Here is a 17,500-nt window from a genome sequence, read left to right as displayed (position 1 = left end):
ATTGAGGCCCCGTTGCCAGATGCTACACACATTCGCACGCCGCCCCTGTCCCTCTGCTGGGGCGGGGCAGAGCGCGACTATTAATCGATCGCCGCGGCAAATCATCATCACCGGCCAGCAACCGATGACGTCACGGCCGGCAGCCAATCACAGCACGGTGAATAACCTCCTTCAAATAATACTAATTATAAATCTTTCTATACCCTTCAATTCACCTCCAGGCGATTCTCAACACGGATAAACCTCATAATCATCAGAATAATCAAGAATAGTCGCACGGGAAGAGCAAACTGGCAGGACAGTTTCCAGGCGGCAGTGGGGGCGCTCACTCCATCCAACGCACCGGCCTCCCCTGCCACATTTATGGCTTCTATATGCTGCGTCCCTTCCTGCAAGAAACACACCACACCGTTCCTCACCTTGATTCTCGCGTAGGCGCCCTCAGCCAGCCTGCCGCCAGCCACACCGACACACGACACGCGCGACACACCCGCCGGGGATCCTGCAACACGCTAATTTCCACACCGTAATACGCCCTCACTCCGCCACGTTGCGCGGCAACTGGGCTCGGCGTGACGTCACCGAGTGCCGGCCTTTTGTTTGTCTACCCAATAATGCCCAGATGGTTTTGTTGACATCAAAGACTATAGCAACAAAGACTATGAAGAAAGACAGGAAAGCTGAACGAAACTCTGCAGAGCATCCTGGCGTCGGCTCGCTAGGAGGCTGGGCAGCAAGTGTAACATCGACACCCACGACCAAGACCAAGACCCAAGTCTGTTTGTTTACCTTTGACACGTGGAGTACCTGACAGGACACGCCTCGCTCTGGGGCCACACATCGCTCCTCAGCGCCTACCTCCTCCGCCTTTCAGCCTGATCCTCCGACCTCAATGCCCCTGTTTGGTGGTGCATGACCGTCGAGGAGACCCATTGAGCACCTCCCTGCTGCACTGCCCACGCTTCCACTCCAGCGAGTGCTGCTCAAACACCACCTCGGCGCCAAAATTCTGGGCGTGCCCACCTTTAACCTGCCCACGCTGCTGGCGGTGGCAGAGTCCACCCTCACGACAATAAGCTGTCATCATCTGCTCTCACCTGCGCCTTCCCCAGGAAGACGTAAGAAGGACGCGCCCGTAGAAACCCTCACAGGACGACACCAGGGGCCTGTCAGGTGAGCGACTAGATCGCCGCCGCCCGGAAACAAATAACAACAACAATAATAAATCGGGGATGTCCCATCCGTGATTCCTCTGTGGAAGACGGAAGGGAAAGGATGCCACCTTGTTTTTCACGTATTCTGAAGGATGAAAAAAGGTAAGCATCAGTATTATCGTATAAACCGTTAGAAACGTAGTTTCGAGAAGCAAAGATTTATCAGAAAAAAATGGTATCATTAATGCCAGCTATGCTCCAGATCTTTGATTCTGACATATATTTCATGGTATAGATTTGGTCAATCTGTGTACTACTGATGTTGAGGTGCCTTGCATATCATGACTGACCTCATAGTAGTGATAGGACAGAGTATCACCATGCAAGCCCAACACCATAATTTAGTGCATATTTACATATCTAGGATAGCTGCTTAAGAAAGAAATTAGTTGGGCAAACTAGAGTAAATAATGTATTTGTACCCTTTCATGTGTCACAGTAATAGTGTTGGCACGTGGTCCAGGAAGCTAACCCGCACCTAGGGTCCAGCAGATGTTTATTTTCTCATTGGCATTTTGTACTTTTACTAGAGTTGAGTATTTGTGCATGTAATGTGTGAAGAAAGCTCGTAATGAAACTACTCGCCGCAAATCATTAGTTAATGAGGTAGCTACCTTCCCCATCTCCAAACAAGTATGGGAACCTGTGTGGAAGACCTGTGGCAAAGATGAAGTGAAGAACTTTAATACTAAACCAGCCAAAAAATATATAATTGTTGGTATATTCATGGTATGATGTTATCTATGTTCAGGTATAATGTTGCTATATCTAGGGTATAATGTTGCTATATTTCAATAATTCGCTAATAATGTTGCTATATTCAAGGTATAATGTTGCTATATTCATCGTATAATGTTGCTATATTCAGGGTATAATGTTGCTATATGCATCGTAGTGTTGCTATATTCATCGTATCATGTGGTACTATATTATATCGTGGTATAATGAAAAGCTATATTCATGCGTATAATGTTGCTATATTCTATGGTATGATGTTATCATTCAGGTACAATGGTGTTATATTCATGCTATAATGTTGCTTTCCATCGTAATAATGTTGCTAGACCTCATCATATAATGTATAAGCGAGTGTAAGAGGAAATTTTATTTAGGTGTTCAGTTTTTCAAAGAGTATAATAAATTCTGGATCTAGAGAAAATCTTGTGGTTAGGTGGTAGTCAGGTCAGGACCATAAATCGATGCTGGTTTGGGTTGGGGAAATATAGAGATCTGCAAGCGAAATAGAAAGAAATTGGTTTTCATAGAGTGGTGGTTGATGACTGGAACAGACTTAGTTGTCAGATCGTTAGTGCAGAGTCAGATAGAGTTTCAAAAGAAGCATCAGATAAATTTATGGACGAGAAGGAATGGTGGAATTAATATATTATGTGTAGGTGATGTACAGGAACTATTTCATGTGTGTAAGCTAAATAGCCTGGTAGCTTTTATTCTATTATGTTCTTATGGTCATATTTTGAAAAATACCTTCATGCGTTAGGTTAGTTTTTTTTTTTTTTTTTTTTGGTCTGATAAGTGTTTGCTTGAGATAGATTTTTCTTTTACGTATTTTACTTCGAGGTTTTGCTATAGTTTTCCACAAGAAAAAAACTTACACCGAACTAGAAAAACACATGTGAAAACTGTGTTTTTCCAACCTCCTTTGAAAAAAGATAGTAGTTCTGCCACACTGTAAATATTGCAAAATGTCTGGGATCAACACACTACAAAGAAAGGTTTTAATGAGCAGAGGCTATACAGATTAAAGCAAAGCTAGATGAATCAGGCATTACAAACATCCTGCATCTTACTTGAAACAGGACATTGGGGATTAGACTGCATAATATATGCTTTTACCAGCATAAGCAGTCTCAGTAAGACAGGTATTAAACTAATTTGTATGGCCTATTATGTAATTTTTCTAAGCGAGTTTACTTGTCTATTTGTATATATATATATATATATATATATATATATATATATATATATATATATATATATATATATATATATATATATATATATATATATATATATATATATATATATATATGTGTGTGTGTGTGTGTAAAAATACACTTCATGAACTATGGTCTTCGCAGTTACCACCCACCACTAATGAAAGATATAATAATCATATAATACATAATGAATGATGAAAAAATAAATATTGTTGATACATAAAGTCAAAAATAAGATCTACGCATACATATGATATAAACTAGAAAGCGATAAGGTCACAAGAAGATGAAGAGGAGACCGTGCACCTGCAGACGACGTACTTGATATAGTTTGGCGTCGGCCCAACAGATGGCGCAGCTGGTCTATATCTGCCTCAAATTTTGTTTATCGCTTTTAGGTAGAAGCTTTCCCATCTTTCTTCTATAGTCTTTGATCTGGGCAGTGTGGGTAAAACAAAGGCGCATCGGTGACGTCACGCCGAGCCAGAGTGCTGCGGAAAATGCCGTAGTGAGGGTGTGTCCGTGTGCCGTGCGTGTTGGGGTCCCCGGCGGGTGTGTCGCGCGTTTCGTGTGTCATGTGGCGGGCGGCGGCTGCTGAGGCGGCCACTACTCGTGGATCAGGTGAGGAACAGTGTGGTGGTTCTTGCAGGAAGGGACGCGGCGTACAGACAATGGGTGAGGCAGGGGAGGCCTGTGGGGAGGATGGAGTGAGTGCCATGCCGCCTGAAGCCTTGTCCTGCCAGTTCGTTGATTATTACAGTGATTATGAGGGGTGCCTGTGTTGAGAATCGCCTGGGGAGTGAACTTAAAGTATCTCAAGACATAATGAGTAATAGTTGAAGGAGGTCGTTTAGTGATGTGATTGGCTGCCGGTCGTGACGTCATCGGTGCCTGGCCGGTGATGTTGACGCCGCGGCGGTGATCAGTGTGAGTCGCGCTCTGCCACGCCCGACGAGAGGGACGGGCGGCGGGCGTCTGTGTAGCATGAACAGTCATGAGCAGTCTGACACAGTGCTGAGGAATGAGTGTGAAGGAACTGGGAGCGTGAGTGTGAGGGAGTGATGAGAAGAATCGTCGCACCTCAGGCTGCTGGGAGGGAAGGAGGAGGGGAAGGGAGAGGAGGGCCTTAGGGTCAGCAAGACAAGCCGCAGCAAGTCTCGATAGTGTGTTAATTTTACGTAATGCATCTTTTATTACACTAAGGTTGTGTATGTAGCTTATACCTGGTGTTCTTCATGCTTAACTCGTCCATAAGGCTTCCGGTAATGATGGAACGAGCGAAGTATCCTGAGCTCGTCAAGGTCCCGTATTGGTGTTTCGAGCCGGGTGTCGTTTAGGGATGGGCAAGTACCGTTAATTTGAGTACCGGTAGTACCGGTACCGAAAACTCAAGTACCGTTAGTACCGGTACCGGTACCGGTACCCAAAGGAGTTTTTTTTTCTTAATGACTTCTGATGAAATTCCGAAACAAATTTCCTGTAAAGAAAACCCTCTCTCTTCCTTCAACTTAATATCAACTAGAGTAGAAATGCAACGTTTAAGAGCCTTCTGATTAATGTAAAATCACTTAGGTTTAAGGACAGACCACCTAGTCTGTACCATGGGGTCTGTGTGGTCTAATTTTCTATGTAAATCTCTCTCTCTCTCTCTCTCTCTCTCTCTCTCTCTCTCTCTCTCTCTCTCTCTCTCTCTCTCTCTCTCTCTCTCTCTCTCTCTCTCTCTCTCTCTCTCTCTCTCTCTCTGAATGAAGTGAATATTTATTTTTTCGAAAAAAAATAGCATGTATAGTTATTATGGATGTATTCGATCATAGTCTAATAACAATAAAAATATTTATTAGCAACCTAAAAAAGAAAAAGAATCGGACATGAAGAATTATCCAGTAACTCCAATAAATAAATCAAATAATGGAAACGGGAGCTGTGATGGAAACGGAAAGCAGGACAAAATGGTGGGAACTTGGGGAGACGGTCAGCGGGGCAGTGACTCAGCGTCTACACACAGGGCCCATACCGCATGGAGGCGGGCGAGCACCGAGTGATCATTAAGCTTCCCGGAACCCAAGTGATCATGATGCTTCGCGGTACCAGTACCGATAGCAGTTATCGATACCAGGTACCGGTACCTGGTATCGATAACTGCTATCGGTACTATACCGCAACATCTGATCATGATGCTTCGAGTACCCGTACCGATAGCAGTTATCGATACCAGGTACCGGTACCTGGTATCGATAACTGCTATCGGTACTGGTACCGCGAAGCATCATGATCACAGGTTCAGGAAGCTTAATGATCACTCGCCGGTACTGGTATCGATAACTGATATCGGTACTGGTACTGCGAAGCATCATGATCACTTGGGTTCCGGGAAGCTTAATGATCACTAGGCACTGCGCATTGCCGTTTGGATCTTAGTGACGCTCGGTGCTCGCCCGCCTCCATGTGGTATGGGCCCTTTGTGTAGACGTTGAGTCACTGCCCCGCTGACCGTCTCCCCAAGTTCCCACCATTTTGTCCTGCTTTCCGTTTCCATTATTTTATTTATTTATTGGAATTACTGGATAATTTTTCATGTCCGATTCTTGTTCTTTTGGGTTTGCTAATAAATTGTATTGTTATTAGACTATGATCAACCTACTACCCATATCACCGAGATATCCACTCACTAAGTGGTGATCTGTCTCTCTCTCTCTCTCTCTCTCTCTCTCTCTCTCTCTCTCTCTCTCTCTCTCTCTCTCTCTCTCTCTCTCTCTCTCTCTCTCTCTCTCTCTCTCTCTCTCTCTCTCTCTCTCTCTCTCTCTCTCGCCTGCTACACCTCCAATATTTAATCATCTTATATAATTCATCATGAAATTCTTTATAGCCAGAAACTCTCGCCAAGGGATTCAAACTTTTTTCGTTAATGCTTTATTGGATAAATATGATCTCTCTCTCTCTCTCTCTCTCTCTCTCTCTCTCTCTCTCTCTCTCTCTCTCTCTCTCTCTCTCTCTCTCTCTCTCTCTCTCTCTCTCTCTCTCTCTCTCTCTCTCTCTCTCTCTCTCTCTCTAAAAGTTAACAGGTCATATAGATTTAACAGTGGCAAGTAAAAAGAAACGAAGTCTTGGGTTAAAAGTTAGTGAGTCCTTCGAGTCTTTAGAAAACGCTAATATATATTGTTATTGTTATTAGACTATGATCGAGTACCCACTACCCATATCACCGAGATATCCACTTACTAAGTGGTGATCTCTCTCTCTCTCTCTCTCTGAATGAAGTGAATATTTATTTTTTCGATAAAAAAATAGCATGTATAGTTATTATGGATGTACTCGATCATAGTCTAATAACAATAACAATATTTATTAGCAACCTAAAGAAAAAATCGGACATGAAGAATTATCAATAAATCCAATAAATAAATCCGAGCAACTGGTACCGGTACCGAGCAATCTGGTACTGGTACCGTACCGTTTAGCTGGTACCGTTAGTACCGGTACTGGTACCGGTACCTGCCCACCCCTAGTGTCGTTCCGTGCGGGTCCAAATGAAGCTGCCCGGCGCGTCGTTTCATCACGACACATTAAGCCTAACCAGAGCTCTGAAACTCGTATACTTCACCTAACGCAACCTTTGAAATCCCTCTTTTATTTGTTTCGGTGTTTTATTCAACATGTACAGTACCCCTCTCTCTCTCTCTCTCTCTCTCTCTCTCTCTCTCTCTCTCTCTCTCTCTCTCTCTCTCTCTCTCTCTCTCTCTCTCTCTCTCTCTCTCTCTCTCTCTCTCTGCTTTATTTTTAGTGGTCTTTCTTTTATTTTCTGACACCTGAATTCCCGTCTTATTCCTGGGGGTATTTCAGGATTTCACCAAAATATGACTAAGGCTAACCAGTCACCAGGTATTGTAGGTACTCTGAATCACGCCACCAAACAAGGGACTATTAGAGGTTGCTACACTCGCAGCTTGACCGATTACTGAGGACATGACGATCGGGAACGGAACTCTAGAAGAATACACACACCCATCACCCATGACAAACCATTAACGCTAACCCAGTCTAGAGTATGGGGATTAGAAAAGAATAAATGGATGGACTGCGTTAAGTTTTAACGAGGTATTGATATGATTAGCGATATCCCATGCCCTTTAACTAACTTGTCTTACCCCCTGTCATCCATTCTGCCACTCTCTGCCCGCCTTTAACCTCCCCCCCAATCATTAGTATTATCATCTTCCCACCTTCAACCTCCCCAGCCAATCCTCTCCAACCCCCCACCTCCCTCCCTCCCCTAACTGCTCCCCCAAACTCCTGCTTCTCCTCCATATCCCCACCGGTTCATTTTTTCCTCCTCTCACAGCTCTTCCCGTTCCTCTCTCCTCTCGTCTGGCTTCCCCTCTTCACCCCCATCTCTCTCTCTCTCTCTCTCTCTCTCTCTCTCTCTCTCTCTCTCTCTCTCTCTCTCTCTCTCTCTCTCTCTCTCTCTCTCTCTCTCTCTCTCTCTCTCTCTCTCTCTCTCTCTCTCTCTCTCTCTCTCTCTCTCTCTCTCTCTCTCTCTCTCTCTCTCTCTCTCTCCCTCTCCCGAGAGGTCAAACCGCACGCGCTCCCACTTCCGTGACCTCTTTCGCTTGCGAATCCACCCTCGTGTGCTGTACTGAACTGTACTGTAGATCTTGCTGTGCTGTGTGCCGTGTGCTATTTCGCGTCGTGCTGCGTACTGCTTATTGTCAACCGAGTTAGCTGCCCGCAGAGGTGTGCTGTTTGCTGTGCGACCACGTGCTTCATTGGACAGGATTAAGTGTTGCCCTTATTTTTACTACCTCTCTCCGCCTGTATCTACCCTCTCGCAGTAGCGCCCTGTAAAACATATATACACCTATACACAAAACACAGTGTTACACTCTTTCCGCCACATTCTTTATATATTTCCAGATTCCACTCCGACGCCACTTCCTACGCAGGTGTTCAGACCTACCTGACCTGACTTGACCTGATTATTCCCCAGAGACCAGTAATCCTCCCTCCCTCCCTCTCGCGTTTCGCTCCTCCTCTTCTCTCGCCTCCCCTCTCCATTGCCCCTCCCCCTCTCTCTCTCTCTCATTACTACCCCCCACTTGCCCCTCTCTGTCTCTCCTTCCTCACTCCCTATCTCGTTCCCACCCTCTCTCTCTCCCCCCCTTTCCTTCGCCCTCTTCCTCCCTCCATCCCTATCTCCCTCCTACGCCTTCCCATCTCTCTCTCTCTCTCTCTCTCTCTCTCTCTCTCTCTCTCTCTCTCTCTCTCTCTCTCTCTCTCTCTCTCTCTCTCTCTCTCTCTCTCTCTCTCTCTCTCTCTCTCTCTCTCTCTCTCTCTCTCTCTCTCTCTCTCTCTCTCTCTCTCTCTCTCTCTCTCTTATTCTCGCTTATTCACGCACGCGTCCCTCTGCCCTACGAAAAAGAAAAAGCAAAGCAAATATATAGATACCTCCTCCTTACCAAGATGGCGCTCAAGAAATGTTCGACTTGCACAGGAAACTTCTCTGGTCATTTCTTCTCAGGACGATCGACCGTCTGCAAGATCTGCCTGTTGACTCAGCAGATGGAAACGAGACTCCTTCAACAGGACGAAAGGCTGACGGCTGGCGAGAAGAAGATCACCGAACTAACAAGTACTGTTGATACCTTGCAGGAGTTTATCCAGGCCAACATCGCCCCTCCTGCAATTGACGCCTCATCACCCTCCTCACCTGCACTCGATGCCCAGCCACCTTCCGAAGAAGGCACGTCACAGGGAACCGGTAGAGCTGACGCTGAATGCTTCACCCCCGTGAGAGGAGGAGCCAGACCTGCCCCTAGAGCCATTTATCCTAATCATTGCTACAACAGATTTGCCATACTGGAGGAGGAGGACGAGGAACAGAGCACCTTCTTGGTCGGTGACTCTATGATTCGCCATCAGGTGGTTGAATTCTGTGGCAGAGTCCCCCGTCGTAGGCGTAACTACTGTTATCCTGGAGCTGGTGTTGACGACATCACAGCTGCACTGGACGAGGTCTCCGCTGTGGCCTCTAATGACTCACTCTTTGTTCTCCACACAGGTACAAACGACGTCACCACGACCCGGTCTGAGGAACTGCTGGACAAGTACCGTAGGCTCATCCAGCAGTATAAGACTAAATCCCCTAATATTTTGATTTCAGGAATTCTACCACGGACATGGGATGAGGGCGACTTCTACAGTAAGGCCTTCAGCCTCAACAACCGCCTGCAGACTCTCTGCGGAGAGCTTGACGTCGAATTCTTTAACGCCTGGAACGATTTCTACGGCCAGAGTAGACTTTTCAAAGGGACGGCATACACCTGTCCCCATCAGGGCAGCCAGATTTGGAAGGCTCCTCAACAACGCCGTACGTAACGCCCGAACAACAAAAACGACTCTCAGCCACGTCCTTCCATCCCGCCCGTGTAAATAGACACCTCACACCGCAACAGACTCGTAACATTGAACCCTCCAGTACCTCTATTACCAAGCTTCAAGATAACCTAAGAGTCCTTAGTTTCAATGCGCGTAGCCTAAGAAACAAATTTGATGAACTGCGATGTCTTGCTCTGACAGAAAACTTTGACGTAATTGCTATAACCGAAACATTTATCGACACCACTAATATTGATTTAAGTTCCGAATATAACATAGATGGCTACAGATTCTTCAACAATGATCGTGTAAACCGTAGAGGGGGTGGTGTCGCCCTTTTGTCAAAAGCTACTTGCAACCTACTGACAAAACACCAAGAAACAGTAACGTTGAACACTTGTGCGTGCGAGTAAACATTGCAAAAGTCAATTTAAATATATCTGTCACTTACAGGCCTCCGGGGCAATCACTTGATGGCGATCTTGAAATGTACAGCGTCTTAAGGCAGTCACTTAATAACAGCGACTCACTGATACTAGGAGACTTTAACCTCCCCATATCGACTGGGCGACACTGTCGGGTACAGAAGGTGAGTCCCATAGAATGATCGAATTTCTAGAGGAAAATTATCTAAGCCAAATGGTTTCTGAACCAACTCGACAAAATAACATACTTGACCTTGTTATAGCGACCCAAGATAACCTAGTCAGTAATGTCACGGTAGGAGAACACCTCGGTTCCTGCGATCATAAACTAGTGCGCGTTGACATTAGAGCTCAAACATCGGTGACTGAAAATAAAGTTAAGGTGCCCAATTTCAAAAGAGCCAACTTCGTAGAAATCCGACGAAAACTAATAGATATGCAACTATCAGATGACGGCAATGCAGAGGACGCCTGGCTAAACTTTAAAATCACTTACTCACTCAGCAGGACACATTTGTCCCCTTGTGCGAGAAGCAATTAACACTAATAAAGTCCACCTTGGTTTAATAGCGAAATTAAACACTCAGTCAAGGAGAGAAAATTGTCTTACAGGTTAAAGAAAGACCAAAGCACGCCCGAAAACATTAGACTTTACAATGATGCAAGGCGACGAGTAAAAAGATTAGTGCATCAGGCAAAGCGTAGATATGAAGTAAATATTGCAGCCAACTGTAAAAATAATCCGAAATCCTTCTTCAGTTACATAAACAACAGAAAGGCGATCAGAAGTGGAATTGGACCTTTAATAAACAGCGACGGTGCACTAGTGACTGACAGCCAACACGTTGCAAACCTATTAAATAATTACTTTTCCTCGGTGTTTAATAATAACAGTCCTCCCACCACCACCACCAACACCAGTACTAATGTAAATCCCGAGCATGCATTGTCTAACTTTGAAATAAAACCCGATGAAGTCCTTAAAGCCCTCAAATCACTTAAAACAAATAAAAGTCCTGGACCTGATAAAGTATATCCAACTCTGCTGAAAGAAACAAAGTGCGAAATACTCTCCTCCCTCACAACCGTATTCAATATGTCCTTGCGACAAGGCATTGTCCTTCAGATTGGAAAAAGGCTAACGTGACACCGATTTTTAAGAAAGGAGACAAAAAGTACCAGGTAATTACAGGCCCATTAGTCTAACTTCGGTTGTAGGTAAGCTACTTGAGGGCATAATTAGAGACAAAATTGTGAGTTACCTTGAAAGCCACTCATTAATTGGGGACTCACAACATGGCTTCCGAAATAAAAGATCCTGCCTATCAAATCTATTAACCTTTTATAACGACCTCTTCACTGTTTATGACGTAACCAAATCACTGGACGTAGTCTATCTTGATTTCAGAAAGCGTTTGATAAAGTCCCGCATCATAAATTACTTTACAAATTAAAACAAATAGGTATTGACGGTCAGGTAAACCAATGGATCGCGAATTGGTTGAGCAACAGACAACAAAGAGTAGTGATTGACGGATTTAACTCAGAGTGGGCGCCTGTCACTAGTGGCGTCCCTCAGGGCTCGGTTCTTGGCCCAGTGCTCTTCATTATTTACATCAACGACGTGGATGTTGGACTCAATAACCGCATTAGTAAATTTGCAGACGACACAAAGATTGGTAACTCGGTTCTCACTGACGAAGACAGGCAAAGCCTCCAAGAGGATTTGCACAAAATTTCAGCTTGGTCGGATAGATGGGAGATGCCCTTTAACGTAGACAAGTGCCAGGTCCTTCAAGTTGGAACGAGGAATAAAAGTTTGATTACGAAATGCGCGGCGTTAAACTCAAAAGCGTTCAATGCGTCAAGGACTTGGGGGTCAAAATCGCGTCAAACCTTAAATTCTCACAGCAATGCATCGATGCAGCAAATAAAGCGAACAGAATGTTGGGCTTCATTAAAAGAAACATTTATTTAAGAATAAAGATGTAATACTCCGCTCTACAACAGTTTAGTCAGACCCCACTTGGAATATGCGGTACAGTTTGGTCTCCCACCATGCAAAGGATATTGCTAAATTAGAAGGTGTTCAGCGTCGGGCAACGAAAATTATCCCTTCCTTGCGCAACAAATCCTACGAAGAAAGGCTTTCTACCCTTAACATGTTCTCTCTTGAGAAACGTCGCCTCCGAGGAAAACTGATCGAATGTTTTAAAATACTTAATGGTTTCACGAATGTAGACAGATCAACATTGTTTATGATCGATGACACTTTGCGCACGAGGAACAATGGCGTAAAACTCAGATGTAGACAAGTAAATTCAGACTGCACCAAATTTTTCTTCACCAACGTTGTAGTGCGAGAATGGAATAAGCTCCCATCATCAGTGGTCCAGTGTAACACGATTGACTCCTTCAAAAATAAGCTCGACCGTCACTTCCTTCAACTTAATATCAACTAGAGTAGAAATGCAACGTTTTGGAGTCTTCTGATTAATGTAAAATCACTTAGGTTTAAGGACAGACCACCAAGTCTGGACCATGGGGTCTGTGTGGTCTGATTTTCTATGTAAATCTATCTATGTAAATCTCTCTCTCTCTCTCTCTCTCTCTCTCTCTCTCTCTCTCTCTCTCTCTCTCTCTCTCTCTCTCTCTCTCTCTCTCTCTCTCTCTCTCACTCTCACACTCTCTCTCTCTCTCTCTCTCTCTCTCTCTCTCTCTCTCTCTCTCTCTCTCTCTCTCTCTCTCTCTCTCTCTCTCTCTCTCTCTCTCTCTCTCTCTCTCTCTCTCTCTCTCTCTCTCTCTCTCTCTCTCTCTCTCTCTCTCTCTCTCTCTCCCCCCCGGTGCTCCTCCTGCTTCCTCCTTCCTCCCTCCATGATGAATGGGCGAGGAAGGGACGGCTTGTAATACGGGGATGATAATCATCTGCTGAGGATGAGTATTTTGTTTAGGGATTTACGGAGGCGAGTTTCTTCCTTTACCAACACGAGCTGCGTGAGGCTTAATTTTCTCGTTAGGTAATCACGGTATCTAGTTAGTTTGTAGTTTCTTTTTTAATGGTGTAGTTTTCGCCTATGTGTCACTTTCGGGGATCATCTGGCAACAGTAGTTGATATTTATAGTCCTGCTTGTTTTAATATTTTTTGTCAGTCTTCATAGGTATTAAGGCGGACAATGCGTTTAGTGTGTGTGTGTGTGTGTGTGTGTGTGTGTGTGTGTGTACACCGTCAGACAGATCTGCTTGAATCACAAAAGATATTTGCAAATATCATGGAACACACCTGTTATATGTTACTGATGTCGTTTAAAACAATTATATTGATAACTAATAATTTGTTATAATATGGTAGTAGAGTTGCTGCTGCTGCTGGGATGAAAGATAAAAGTATGATAAGTGGTGATGGTACTGGTGGTGGTGGTGGCGGTGATGGTTATGGTAATTGTGATGGTATAGGCTTAGGATTTTATGTGATGGTGATACCGATGGAGGGGAGTTGGAGGTGCTGCAACTGGTGATGGTCGTGGTGGCGATGGTTGGGGTGGAGTTACTTGTTCAGGTGGTGATGGTGGTGGTGATATTATGCTAAATGAACATACGTGGAGCGAAATATAGAAAGTGTGATGAAAGTAGCGCCTAAAAATTTAAACAAAAACAAAAACATGCGTACAGTGAGACAGATGAAAGTGAAAGAACAGCCCCACTGGAGTCACATCATGTAAGGACCCTCGAAAAAAAGAAGTGGGAAAAAGTATTGATAAAAGAACGAATGACCAGACCTGATAAAAAATCATGAGCGAGGGAAAGGAAAAAATGTGAGGGTGTAATAAGAAAACTATATAATAAATCAATAAAAAAAATGGCTGTAAAAAGTGCAGAAACGATAAAAATGACTGAGTGTAAAATGTAGTGGCAGGAGGACTGACGAGAGGCCAGGAGTCGTGGCGGGGAGGGAGGGAGGGAATGGACGAATGGTCGAGTGTGACGATGTGCCGGGATGAATATACTTGGAGTAGTTAATTGGTGTCATAGTGTTTTGCATGTATGGTAATGATTTATATTTGTATTAGTATTTGTATAATACTTATCAATACCTGCTACAAATACTGCTACGGTTACTATTCCTACAACTGCCACTACCACTGCTACTCCTACTGCTACTACACTGCTGCTACTACTACTGTTATTACTGTTACTACTTCTGCTGTTACCACTGCTACTACTACTGCTACTACTGCTGCTACTAGTGCTACTACTGATGCTACTACTACTACTAATACTACTAATACTAATACTACTGCTGCTACTACTGTTATTACTGTTACTACTTCTGCTGTTACCACTGCTACTACTACTGCTACTACTACTGCTACTGCACTGCTGCTACTACTGTTATTACTGTTACTACTGCTGTTACCACTGCTACTACTACTGCTACTACTACTGCTACTGCACTGCTGCTACTACTGTTACCACTGCTGCTGTTACCGTTGCTACTCCTACTGCTACTACTGCTGCTACTACTACTACTGATGCTACTACTACTACTGATGCTACTACTACTACTACTACTACTACTACTACTACTACTACTACTACTACCACCTCCACCACCACCATCACAATTATCATCACCATCATCACCACCACCATCACAATTATCATCACCATCATCACCACCACCACACACTACCATCACCGCCACATCCACTACCTCCATAACCACCATCACCACCACCACTGCCTCCACAGCCATCACCACCACCACCATCACAATCGTCACCACCACCATTGCTCACCCAGACTGCAGCACATACAATTTGGTGCCTGGACTAACCCGAGAGAAAAATGCCCGCCGTGTACTACAAATAATGGTCCCGTGACGGGGCTTTAGAGAGGTAGAGGCGGGGAGCGGCGCGTGGTGTTCGCTATGAGTGTGTTAGTAAGGGTGACATGGTGAAGGGGACGCCGATACGGAGCTAATGGAATACAAAATGGAGAGAAAAGCAATGCACCGCAGTACTTGTGAATGATAGAGAGGGGGACTTAGGGTGATTGATACAGGAATGGACAATAAAGGGTACTAGAATGGACAATAAAAGGTGCTGGAATAGATGATGAAAGGTGCTGGAATGGATGAAGCATTTCGTTCGGAGTTGATTTAGATTTTACATAGAGAAGCGAAGAGGGGTATAGGAATATAAGAATTATGATAAGTTTTCTGTGATAATGATAGTACTAATGGTAATGGTAATAAAAGATGATAACAGTAATAACTGTTCTATGATGGTAGAAATACTTAAGAACACGATATTCAACGGAAATAACTTTAAATATTCAGAGTTCTACACCAAAGATTTTTAATTGCAATTTTTCTTTTCTTTTACAGGAGAAAGGTGGGTTTTGTGTCCAAGTCGCCGCGTCATGTAAGTGTTGAAGTGTGTGTGTGCCTGTGTGTGTGCATGTGCCTGTGTGTGTGTGTGTGTGTGTGTGTGTGTGTGTGTGTGTGTGTGTGTGTGTGTGTGTGTGTGTGTGTGTGTGTGTGTGTGTGTGCAAGTGTGTATTATAAAGACCTAAAATAAACAGCAACTATCACAAGAAATATTTGGAAACAACAAAACGAACAGTAAAGAAAACGACACCACATCCACCTCGTCCTCCACCCATCCATCGCATCCATCTCTCCCATCACATCAACTCCCCCATCACTTCCATTTCTTGTTCTCCACTTCCTCAACCACAACCATTCAACCACAGCAACCATATCCTACTCCATCTCCCCCCACCACATCCCATTTATCCAACCACCACATCCGTCCCTCCCGCCACCTTCTCCATCACCTCCACTTCCTCCTCCACCATTCCATCACCTCTTTCTTTTCCACTACTTCATCAACCACCACTCCCATACCTGCTCCACTTCCCTCACCTCCACCCCTCCACCATGCAGGCACCCACAGGAGAAACGGGTGGCACCGTAATATATGGGTAGGAAGTTGGGTGACTTGGGTGTGTGAAGAGGGTGACCAGAGACTGAATGGAATGCAAGTGATTTGGTAGTATTTGACTAGTTAGTGAGGGGGTGAGGTGAGGCTAACGGGAAAGCGTGGGTGGATGAGGATGAATGGATGATGATGGGTGGGTGGGTGAAAGGGTGAGGAACCGAGTTAGTGGGTGAGAACAACAGACAAGGGGATAGGGGAGGGGGGCGGGGAGTTGTAGGCGGGCAGCAATTGTGGGAGTTATTCGTTTTCATTTAGAGAGAGAGAGAGAGAGAGAGAGAGAGAGAGAGAGAGAGAGAGAGAGAGAGAGAGAGAGAGAGAGAGAGAGAGAGAGAGAGAGAGAGAGAGAGAGAGAGAGAGAGATGTAACACTCCATTAGAAAAAAAACCCAGCGTAGACAATATTTTTCTTGTTTACACACGACGAAAAGAAAAAGAAAACGAGCTACGAGATGCGTTTGTGAAGGAGTGACTCAAGTGGTCTCCGCGGCACCCTTCACGTCGTCCGCTTCTCCGCTACATAATCCGTTTCCAATATGATGTTCCCGTCACTCGTAACTTATGTAGGCGCGTGAGAAAATTGAAATACCCAATACCGTAGAGTGCGTTGTTGAGGTGTGCCACACTTAGCGTTGTGTCAATTCTGAAGGAGACGGTGAGAAGAAGATGAAGAGGAGGAGGAAGGTGGAGGAGGGAGAAGCTATGTGGGATGGTAATAATTTTTTTACCTAGATATTCAAACCACACAGACCCTTTGGTCCAGATTAGGTGGTCTGTCCTTAAACCTAAGTGAAAATATATCAATCACATGTCACTAATTAATTAAGACTTCGCATTTCTACTTAAGTAGATATCAAGTAGAAGGAAGTGTCGGTCGAGCTTGTTTTGAAATGAATCAGTCGTGCTGCACGGGACCACTGAAGGTGGGAGCTACTAGATTCTCGCCCTGTATCGATGGTGAACAAAAATTTGGTGGTTTGAATTAATTAGTTTGCATTAAAGTTTTTGTTCTATTCTTTCTCGTTCGCAAATATGTGATGTGAAAAAAAAGGAGAAAAACATGATAATCAGAAGAGAAGTAAGATTTTGGTAAGAGGAGGCAGAGGAGAAGGAGTAGGAGGAGGTGTGGGATAAGAAAATGAGAAAGCGGAGACTTCAACAGGAAAGAGGAAAGCGGAAAAAGGAGGAGGAGGAGGAGGAGGAGGAGGAGGAGATGGAGGAGGAGGAGGAGGAGGAGATGGAGGAGGAGGAGGAGGAGGAGGAGGAGGAAGTTAGAAGTGACAAATGGCTCCATCAGGACAGGGCCGTGAAGGGGCAGGAAGACGTGTGGCAATAAAGGTCAAGGCGTGGCAGTCACTCCATGGCGGCGACGACCTTACTGACTGACTGACCGACTGACTGACTGACTGACTGACTGACTGATAGACCGACCAACGGACTGGGTGACTGACTGGCGGTTACGAACCTATTTACTGAGTGACTGACTGAATGGTTATGCTGACAAACTTTAGGTGACTGACAAGCTGATAGCA

This window comes from Eriocheir sinensis, unplaced genomic scaffold, assembly GCF_024679095.1.
Source record: "Eriocheir sinensis breed Jianghai 21 unplaced genomic scaffold, ASM2467909v1 Scaffold65, whole genome shotgun sequence".
NCBI classification, from domain to species: Eukaryota; Metazoa; Arthropoda; class Malacostraca; order Decapoda; family Varunidae; genus Eriocheir; species Eriocheir sinensis.
This window is presented reverse-complemented; position numbering follows the sequence as displayed.